Source organism: Asparagus officinalis, chromosome 1, assembly GCF_001876935.1.
Source record: "Asparagus officinalis chromosome 1, Aspof.V1, whole genome shotgun sequence".
Classification (NCBI taxonomy): Eukaryota; Viridiplantae; Streptophyta; class Magnoliopsida; order Asparagales; family Asparagaceae; genus Asparagus; species Asparagus officinalis.
Window position 1 is genome coordinate 103,294,116 of NC_033794.1, and position 8,338 is coordinate 103,302,453.

Below are 8,338 nucleotides of genomic sequence, written 5' to 3' on the forward strand. Positions count from 1 at the left end.
TAGCGTCGGCAAAAAATATATATTTCCCGACGTTTATAATTAGCGTCACTAAAAATGTATATTATTAGCGACGTTTTAACTTAGCGTCGGTAAAAGTTATGGATTTCCCGACGTTTTTTCATTTTCGTAAGTAAAAGTATAGTTTTTAACGACGTTTTAGGATTAGCGTCGCTAATAGTATGTATTTATCGCGACGTATTAAACTAACGTCGCTAAAAGTATTCATTTCCCAACGTATCTGCTTGACGTCGGTAAAAGTTATATTTTTTACGACGGTTCTTCACTTGTCCGCGTCGCCAAATGACAACCCCCGCCCCCCGAAATTTTCCAACTCGTACAAGGAGGGAAAATTCCCCCCTTTTATTTTCACGAAGAGCCAAAACCCCCAACCCCGCTCTCTCTCATCAGAAAATCGCCCCCAAACCCATGCTTCTTCTCTAAAGTTCGCTGCCTTCGTCGAAGCTCACCGTCGCCATCGTCGAAGATCTCCGCCTCCGTCGAATTTCACCGCCGCCTCCGTCGGGTCAGCAACATTAGCTTCAAGAATCCCCGCCATCTTCTCCTCCTCCCTCCGATCAAACCCCCACCGATCTCACCTCTGACTCCCTTCAAGAATCTCCCTCCACCGTCCGATCTTGCTCCGAACCCGAACGCTAACCCTAGCCTCCGCTGCAGGCTCCGATCAAGCTCCGATGGTATTTATACTATTCTCTTTTTAATTCGCTAACCCTAGCCTCCGCTGCAGGCTCCGATCAAGCTCCGATGGTATTTATACTATTCTCTTTTTAATTCGTTAAATTAGAGGCGTTCTGTAGATAAATTGCTGTTTTTAATATATCATAGGGCTCGCAATCTCAATCGTTCTTTAGATCGGCGCTCTCGAGCATGGGGAAAGTTTACTTGACTGGGAATCCGACTGCAAAATCTGTTCTTGAATCTGTGAGCTCGTCTAATGGCAGTCCTGTGTGTTACGATCACTTCGCTTTCCGAACATTTGGGGTAAATGATGCAATTTTGTTTTTTTCCCCGCTTGATTCTATTACTGTTATACTATGTATTTTTTTTTCTAAATTTTGAAGGTAGATGGCCATGGGATTGATTCCATTGCGTCATTCTTCTTGGATTTTGGTTATACTCAACGAGATGAACTGAGGTTTTTCCAGCAAAAAAGCTGAGAGCTTTGTGGTTTGCTCCTCCTGAGACTGAGTACAGTAACAAATGTAGCTTGCCTTTGCCTAGGATTTTTATATCGGAGCTTCTTGTGGATGAGTTGAATTCTCAAAGTCAGGTACTTACTCAACAAGTGCAGATTATTTGCAATTCCAGTTTCTAATTTCCTATTTTTCTGTTCAATAATGGCAATTACTTATGCATGCAGGAAATAATTAGAAAATATGTTAAGATATCTGGAAATGGAAATAAATATGCGGCCCTGGCAAGCACTTTGGGACATTTAACTTGGGAGAAACCAATATTTTCTGATTATCAACAGCTAGCAAGGTAACCCTTCCCACAGTCATCTTGTATTTGCTGTGTGATTACGAAGTAGATTGGTTCTGTAATTAGTATACCTGTATGCTTGCGGATATTAACCAGTATGCTGAATAAAGTCAGATGATATTATTGTGAGTACTGATACACATTGCGGATATCATCTCTTATTTTACATCGGATTCCAAATTTGTATGATATATGTTAGATTGCTAGTGAACCTTGATCTCTATCTTGATAATTGTGCTATAAACTCACCTTCAATATAAATTCCATAGGTGAAAATGACTATGAAGGGGCTGAAAGATGAAAATAAATCCTTTACTAAGCTAAAGGTTTCGGTTGATTCTGCACCTGTTTCTTGTGAGAGGAATGTATATTATCCTTTGATGTTATTCTTTTGCTTTTCTATATTCCTTCTTTATTATACTTTGTGGTGTGAATTTCTTATAACAAATAATGCACAATTATATGATTCCGTGTTTTCGCTTTTATTTTGAAGCTTGAGGCAGAAGAGAATAAATTCATCAAATCAAAGAAAGAGAGCTTCGCTAACTCAAAAGAAGAGGAGGCATCGAAAGATAAGCTTCGGAAGCAGCACCTAGTTTTGGATCAACAACAAAGGAATATTCAGGTAAAGTTTCACTATCCTGCACAAATTTCTTTAGATTTAGCTTCACTTAATCTTTTCAAAAAGTATGTATTTTCTTACAGGAACTGAAACATTCTCTTCGAACTACTAGAGCTGGCATGGAGTTCATGCAAATGAAGTACTATGAAGAATTCAGCGATCTTGGTAAGCTTAAGTAGAATATTAGGTGTGTGTTTTTATATAAACTTATAATAAACAAGTACAATTCATTCTACACTTTTTCCATAATAGGCCAGCATCTGTATCGCCTTGCTCACGCTGCTTCAAACTATAAGACATGTATTGGAGTGATATGAGAAAAAGACATGTAGGAAGTAATATTCTGTTTTATATTTTATCTGCTATTTTCATATGAGAAAAAGACCCTGTGAATCTCGAGATTTTACCGCTTTGACTGACATCACTACAACAAATTACACTTTTCCCAACGCTTATTCCCGACGCATGGTTAAATACGTCGCATATTTGAAAATAGCCTGAATGATAATCCTGATCATCAGTTAACTTGATTGGATTTTGATGTGTAATTGTATGCACTTTTTATTTGGTGATTTAACTCTAAATGAAGTCTGGAGCATCGATTGTATTGCAAAAACCCTTGATGTGAAATACTCAAGTTTGTCGGGTCTTAGACACAGAGTCAGCGGAAGAGTATCACTCTGCTTGTGAGCACTCTATACGTGCACTTTTTCTAGCTGGCAAATGCATTTCATCTGATAATAGTCTGGTATGGGAATTTTGTGAGAAGACCTTGACAGAGTGCTTGTGGTCCTATTAAAAGGTAATAAAGAGGTACCTAATTGTTTCATGCCAAACAGAAAACTTCTCCCCTCTTTATTTTGCAGACAAGGTGATAATTACTAATTAGTGAAATTGCTATTATGTCTGATAATTACTGAATGCTGAACTAGATTATTGCTCTTGTTTTTCTACTAAGTATATGATGTTATGATGAGTTTATACTTGCTAGTTTAAAACAATGATACTGATATTTGAAAAGACTAGGAAAAGTGGAAGAAGGCACCAAAATCAGTTATTGACAGGTAGAGGACCCCTTTTTTCAACCCAGCAGCATATCGACAGGTAGAGGACTTTTCACTTGAATGGTGGGAGGTTGTGAAGACGGCTTCATGGCAAATATTAGTGTCCAAAAAAACCTATCACTTGTGACTCAGATGAGAACTGTAGTATTTAGCTACAAATTAACTAAAGGAAAATACGTCGATTGCAAGAGGTATGAGAATACTGGATATCAAATTGTAGAGAAACTAAGGTATATGTATTTTAGGTACTCAAACTGCAATTGAACTTTCACAATAGACCAATGATTGGCCAATGTACCTACATCATTGTATACTTAGATCTGCAACTAATTTTTATTACCAACTGGCCATCATATAATTAGAAATCCTGAAATGGTGTATTTGAAATCGTGTCTATAGGATTTACAGGTATTTGCATCAAAGATCTTTTGTGAAATTTTTACACTCGCATTCACGGCTATTTTTTGATGCTGCTTTATTCTTGTTATGCAGGAACATGGATTTGATTATCTTGGAAGCAGAGAGAAACTTGTCATGAGGTTACAAGCAAACTGGAATATTTAAATAGTTGTTTCCTTCTTTCTTTTCTTTCACATTTTCCTCTCTTTCCATTGTGTTTCTTTTTTTCCTTCATGGATTACAAGCAAACTGGAATATGTAAATAGACCTTTGAGTGTTGACTTGGAAATTGAAATGAATGTAACTATTTTGCAATGGGAGCAAATTCTTTGTTTATCTTAATATGTAACTTGTTTGGAGTATAATTTGATGTCTAGTTTCTTTGTTGATGTAAATGAGAGCAAATTTTTTGTGGATGTTCAGGTTCAGTGTAGGCTAAAAAGCGCCACTAAAAGTAATACTTTTGTCGACGCTATATTGCGTCGCAAAAAAAAACTTTTAGCGACGCTATTTTGCGTTGCCAAAGATATAGTTTTTAGCGACGCTTCATTCTGCGTCGCTAAAAGCTACACTTTTGCCGACGCTAACTTGCGTCGTTAAAAGTATAATTTTTAGCGACGAACAGTTTTGCGTCGCTAAAAGCTATATTTTTGCCGACGCATTAGCTTTTGCCGACGCTGCATGCGTCGCCAAAAGTACAAGTTTTACCGACGCATTTTTGCATATGAAAAAATTATGCATACTTTTGCCGACGCAAAATACTATGCGTCGCTAAAAGATGTACTTTTCCCGACGCATGAAGCGTCGCCAAAAGTGTTGACTTTTACCGACGCAGTGTGTTTGCGTCGCCAAATATTTTCCTTGACGCACTTTTGGTGACGCGTTAGCGACGCTGCATTTTGCGTCGGGAAAGATTTTTCCCGACGTTTTTTAAACTTTTGCCGACGTTTTTGTTTCGTCGGTAATGATGTATTTTGTTGTAGTGAAAGTGTACGAGTCAACAAAATGACGAAATGCGCAAAATGGTGAAACGAGACCAAAACGAAAAGCCCTTGGCGACCGAGTAGAATCAAAACGACTCGGCCAAGGCCAGGTGGCTCAGCCAAGGCCGAGCTACCATAGGGTGGCTCGCGCCCAGAAATGCCGAAAATACGTTTTTCAATAGTTTTCTCGGGATTCTTTCGTTCCAGAGCCTCCCCAACTGCTTTGATACTATCCCTAAACGTGGTTAAGCGGTTATTAACTAAGAATAAGGTCAAATCATCAATTCCTATCCTAAAACGCTACAACCGAAACCTATAAATACAAGCCTTAGGTCCTATAACAGGGGATCTAAAATTTAGGCGAGGTGTTGTCCCTTTAAAGAGTGATACATGATTTTTAGAGAGGCTAGAAAATCTTGGCGAAGTTCTTCAGCATAAAGAGAGAGAGTTCGAGAGATCTGCGGCTCATTCACCTTTTCTCCGGATCAAACTTGGTTTTGATCTCGAGAAGAGTAGTAATCTCGCTTGGTCGAGATTATTTACTTCTGCGATTGTTTTCTTTGTGAAGCAAGAGCATTGAATTTTTGTTCTGTCAACTGGATCTGATCCACGACGGTCCACAGACTAACTTGTCCCCGACGCATGCAAAGATTTCACACAAGCAGCGGGTGATAAACGTCCTTTGCGTGTGTTTGAAGAGAGTTGTAATTTTTGTTTTATTTGTGTAAGCGAGAAGTCCTATAAAAAGACTAACTCTTTTGAATTCATTGTAATCGATAAACGTGTAATGGATTCGACAAATAAACCAACTTTCAACGCAAACAACTTCTAACTTGAGTTTCATTAACTCACTGGGATAGTTGAATTGAGTAGTACTAGAGTCTTTGTATTGTCAAATTTAGGAAGAACAATCTTTTGAAAAAAAAAATAGAAGGAACGATTTAGAGGGTGTTTAATTCAACTTTTTGATATATGTATATGCTTGGTAAAATACTAAATAAGTTAGCTTATAAGCACCATTTTAAAAGCTGATATACTCCAGTTTTTTCAAATGAAGCTCACTCAAATAAGCCTAGACTTGACAAAATAAATTACCATTCTAGCCAAACAACTTTTACTATAAAAACCAAAAAGCAACCGGATGCTAATGTAGCTTTAAAACTGATGCCGAAGGTACATGGAAGATGACCAAACCAAGAGAACAAGAACAATTGATACAAAAAAACCACCACCGAATTGTATCAAGATTCAGATATTGGAAGAAACCCTAATTCTAGGCTGTAAAATATTATTCAATGGTAAAACAGAATATTGTCTAGCAACTATTTATACTAGATCAACTTATCAACCCTAAACAAGAGTTTATCTCGACCGTACAACTTATTACATCTGAAATAAAACACTAAAACATCATATAAAGCATGAAAATGACAATTTTGCCCTCCAGACAGTCTCGAAACGCACCGAGAGAGTGTTGCTCATGGAAAAACATGAGCCTTGCTTGTTTACCCGTTTCCAACTGACAGTGCAAATGTTGCTTTCTTTTGACAGAGTGATTTTTGATTTCTACTAGATCCACTTATTTTTTCCTCTAGTGCCTCCTCCAAGTCCTCTTCTACATCAAAAACTTCTAAAAATATGCCCTCTCCAAACACCCTCTTAGTTAGTTGATAACAAACTTAAATTTGTTTGCTCATCCAACCGTGAAACTGGCCCCCTCCCCTAGCTGAACGGTCCAGGACTCTTCGCTGATCACAAAGGATGGGTCTGCATAAATTCATTCATGATTTCACTACAAACCACTTTGGTAGCTCTTTTATTAAAGACTTAATTTCGCGTATGCTGGACTTGTCCTTACTTTGCTAAGGCCTTTTATTATCTCATTTAATTTCTTTGATCTTTTGTACTTCGTGGGAAACTTGTGATAGAACCAATTTGGTTGATGGAGCTGCCCAAGTCCGCTCATTCCTGCCTAATCAACGAAAAGTCCGCTGGCTGTTACAACTGATGAATTTATTGCACCTAAAACATAGAAACTTTGTGCCGACAAAAAGTTAGATGAATTAATCAAGCCAGTACAGTGAACTTCTAATATCAAGGACTTGATTCCTTGTTAGTAGTCAATCCAGTTGTTTCCTCTTGTTCTCCAATGAAGTTCCTAATCCTCACTCTCTTCCTCTTCTTCTCCTTTATCCAACTTGTTGCCTCTACTGAGCAACAATATACCTCAGTATTTAGCTTCGGAGACTCTTTAGCCGACACTGGAAACTTCCTCAATTCCGGGGCGGTTTTCTTCCCTTCAATCAGCAATCTCCCCTATGGCATGACTTACTTTAAACATGCAACTGGCCGGTGTTCAGATGGTCGATTGGTTGTGGACTTCATCGGTAATTCTCTATGAACTGAACTGTGATCTATGATTTTTTTTTTTCCATGTATTGAATTATTCTTAATTATGTTGCAGCTGAAGCACTAGGGCTCCCATTGCTACCTCCTTACCTAGGAAAAGAAAAGGATTTCCATCGAGGGGTGAACTTTGCAGTTTCAGGTGCAACAGCAATGGACCGTTCATTCTTCAGAGAGATTGGTGCTGAGCTCTTGTTGTGGACGAACATGTCGTTGAGCATGCAAATTGGATGGTTTGAGCAGTTGAAGCCTTCTCTCTGCAGCACAACCAAAGGTTGTAGAATAAAATTTGCAGTACTCCGGAAGTTGCATACGTTAATGCCGAGTCTAATGTGCTGAGCATTATGTGCAGATTGCAATGACTATTTCAACAAATCCCTCTTCCTTGTTGGAGAGATAGGAGGGAATGACTATAATTACGCTTTCCTTAGTCGCAAGAGCATTGAGCAGGTGAAGACCTATGTGCCCAAAGTTGTCGAAACAATCATCGCATCTACTCAAGTACGTAGCCGATGTTGAATTAGTTTTACCAAAATACCGTATGTCCCGTAACTGTTATTGATCACAACAGTCAATTATCATCTGCGCAATTTCAGAGATTGATCGATCTAGGGGCAGTCCATCTTATCATACCCGGAGATTTACCCATTGGATGCTCCCCGATGTATCTGACTCTGTTCAGTAGTCCGAACAAAGAGGACTATGACCCTCAAAATCAATGCTTGAAGCATTTTAACGGTTTCGCAAGGTACCACAATAATTTGCTCCACCAAGCAATCGAGCAACTTCAGAAGAAGAACCCAAAGGCCAGGATCACCTACGCCGATTACTATGGTTCATCTATTCGGTTTGTCCACACTCCTAAACACTTTGGTAAGTCGAACTAATACATTAATTATACAGGGTTAATTGCAGATGGATCCCTGTATTATCACCTACTTGGGATAATAGACGCTCTCTATAGTTGTGTCGCTGCAGATAGACCCCCTGAATGAATTCTTTTTGACTGTTTTAACCTCGCAAGAAAAGAAAGTTATTTTTTTGAACAAGTAGACCTATTGAGAGTAAAAGAGTCAAAAGAAATTTCAATCATGGATCGTCTCTCCACACTTAGGATAAATATCAAAGGGTTCTGTCCGCAATATTGAACTTGTTGCAATGTGATGCAAAGACCATTGATCTACTCCGAATTGTTGTAGGATTTACCGAGGGGGCTCTGATGACTTGTTGTGGAGCGGGAGGGCCATATAACTTCGACATGACTGCAAGATGTGGTCATCCAGGTGCGAGCACGTGCAAGGATCCATCGTCGTATGTAAATTGGGATGGAATTCACCTGACTGAAGCGGCTTATCGCCATATTG

At 38.7% G+C, this 8,338-nt stretch overlaps 1 long non-coding RNA gene across 1 annotated transcript; it reads left to right on the forward strand.

Annotated features, from left to right (window-relative positions):
• Nucleotides 2,016–2,402, forward strand: LOC109843574. The gene is made up of 3 exons (XR_002247728.1): nt 2,016–2,125; nt 2,206–2,287; nt 2,375–2,402. It is a non-coding gene; the product is annotated as an uncharacterized LOC109843574 (long non-coding RNA).